The sequence below is a fragment of the Frankliniella occidentalis genome, unplaced genomic scaffold (genome assembly GCF_000697945.3).
Source record: "Frankliniella occidentalis isolate FOCC.00 unplaced genomic scaffold, Focc_3.1 Scaffold282, whole genome shotgun sequence".
Classification (NCBI taxonomy): domain Eukaryota; kingdom Metazoa; phylum Arthropoda; class Insecta; order Thysanoptera; family Thripidae; genus Frankliniella; species Frankliniella occidentalis.
In genome coordinates this window covers 206,278-208,717 of record NW_026267408.1, presented here as the reverse complement: position 1 = coordinate 208,717, position 2,440 = coordinate 206,278, and the positions used below count along the sequence as shown (strand labels likewise).

At 60.4% G+C, this 2,440-nt stretch overlaps 1 protein-coding gene across 2 annotated transcripts in view; it reads left to right on the top strand.

Annotated features, from left to right (window-relative positions):
• Positions 1–2,440, top strand: part of LOC113208455 (G-protein coupled receptor dmsr-1-like) — a 59,063-nt gene that overhangs the window by 1,888 nt on the left and 54,735 nt on the right. The gene's annotated exons all lie outside the window — the stretch shown is intronic.

The following is a 2,440-nucleotide window of genomic DNA, read 5'->3' as shown; positions in this document are numbered from 1 at the left end:
CCCCCGGCCTCCCAATGGCACTGATTCTCACAAATCTCCATCGCGCCAATTATAGGAGTCGGAAGCGAGGAATTCTCTCGAAAACGCCCCACCCCCTCTGCGTCTTTAACCCCCCTCGACTTGCGCCTGCGGCTGTCGCCGGAGACTTGGCGGGAACTGTCGCTGACCCTCATAAAAGATGGAAAGGGCGGGGGTGGGGTGGGGGTGGGGAAGCTCACTGAGAACTCGAGCGACACGTCTTATACCCAGTGCTGCCTGCTGCGCGTGTGCTCCATACAGACGTCCCGCACTTTCTTGGAACAGCTCCCACGCTCCACCCCTTGTCTTGTCAAGTTTGACAAAAATAAACAAGTTTGACAAAAATAAATAAATGATCCTCTCCTTTGAGCAAAGTGTCGAGGTGTCGAGGTCGTCCGAGCGAGAGACGTGATTGTACGTATATCTTTCTCATTACCGAAAACTGAATCCGACAATAGACTACAAAGTATTGAGCAAACTGAAGTCGAGACAAGTCATCTAATGAACAAGGAGAGGGGAGGGGGGGGGTTCTTTCGAAAGAGCGGATTGAACGGTGGTCAGGCCAGACCCCCACGCACCCAAGCGAACACGGATGTTTGCCAACACTACTCCCCCTTTCCACCCCTTCGCCCAACTGGCAGGCCCAACAACCACAAGGAAGTAAGGTGGATGACCAGACAAGCAATACGTGTTATGGACCGCCTACGACCCCGCTTCCCACAGGGCATGCAAACGTTGTCGGTGTCCGCACAGCTCGTAAACGGCTCGCGTAAACAAATAATGGGCAGGAGAACTTAAATTTATAAACAATAAATGTGTACGTCCGTCATTTGCGGTTGCGAATAAATTGCCGAGTTCAGCCAATGCAAGCTATCATATAGCGCCTGGCAGGTAGGCAACATCTTGCCTGTAGTGCATGCGTGCACTGCGGGATGGCCTACCCCGAGTCTCGCAGGCGCCCCGAGCTCCCGTCACACACCCCTCGTAGCCGGAGCAGGGCAGGGCAGGGGGAGGAAGGGCAGGGCAGGGCGGGGCAGGGGGCAGGGCAAGGCAGGGCAGAGGGCAGGGCGGGGCAGCCGTCCAATTCAGGAGAGCGTTTAAGAGGGGCTCTCCTATACCTGCCCCATGAGTGCACCAAGGACGGAGCTATGTGGGAGGTATAGGAGAGTCCCTCTTAAACGCTATTCTGAATCAGACGACAGGGCGGGGCGGGGCAGGCCAGGGGGCAGGCCAGGGGGCAGGCCAGGGGGCAGGCCAGGGGGCAGGCCAGGGGGCAGGCCAGGGCGGCGCGGAGCGTGTAACTCGGCCGTGCCGATGATGGCCCGCCTCGCGGCGCCCAGTGAGACCCTCGCGCTCAGTGGAGCGGAGCGGGGCGGGGCGGGGCCGAGCGCGGAGCGGTCTCGTCTCTGGTGCTGCGGTCGCCCGCTGCGACGGGGTGACCATTGTGGCGCGGGTCCGCCCTTTACCCGCCCGCCCGTCGTCTCAGAACCCTGCTCTGTACCGAGCGCACATTCTGCTCCTTCACCACTGGTTACTTTTGTACCGGGTACCCGGGAGAATACGCGGAAGCCGGCGGCAGCTCGATGGGTTGTTGCCAACGCACTGGGGTTGCAGGCGCGGAGGGCGAGTGGGGAGCGGAGCGGAGGAGGTGGAGAGAGGCCACCGACCGCCTCCCGCCACCTCCTCCACTTCCCCCTCGCCCTCCGTGCCAGGCACGCCAGTGCGTTGTAGGCAACAACCCATCGAGCTGCTGCGTATTCTCCCGGACACCAGCGGTACTCGGTATTAAACTAGTGAATAACGGCCTTATTGCATGCCCAACCCAGACCATAGCCGTAGCCCCCCTCCCCCCGCTCCCCCCCGTCCCCATGTTCTCTCGTGCGGCCGCGTACTCGCACACCTGCTCACCGGCTCAAACTTTCTCATCCCGGACACAAAGCAGTCTCAGGCCGTCCGGGGCGGACGAGCTGCCGGACTAGGGTGATTAGGATGAATAAGCGGTATCGCGCGCCCACCGACTCGCGCACCGCGGCGACAAAGACGGTTTGTGGAAGTTGTCGTGCGCGCGACTTTGTACGGCGAGGACTGGGAGGGGCGGCCGGGGGCGGCGCATCTGGGGCGGAGCGCGGAGGAGGAGGAGCAGCGCGGCGCGGCCGCCCCCGGAGAGGAAGCTGGGAGCCATTAATCTCAATCGTCGTTGCACCGGCCTCCACCCGGCGGAAGGTTTACGTAAAACGGGCGGGAGAGAAAAAAAACAACACACAAACAAGCAACGTTAACGCCATAACGTGAAAGCAAATGACTTAATGCGTATGTGCGGCGTCGAGCTTTTTTTTCTTTTGCTCTCAAACCCTCACGCCAGACTCCAAACCATATAATTCGCGGAGCGAGCGAACGAGCTGTCGAGCTTGCGAGACAGCGA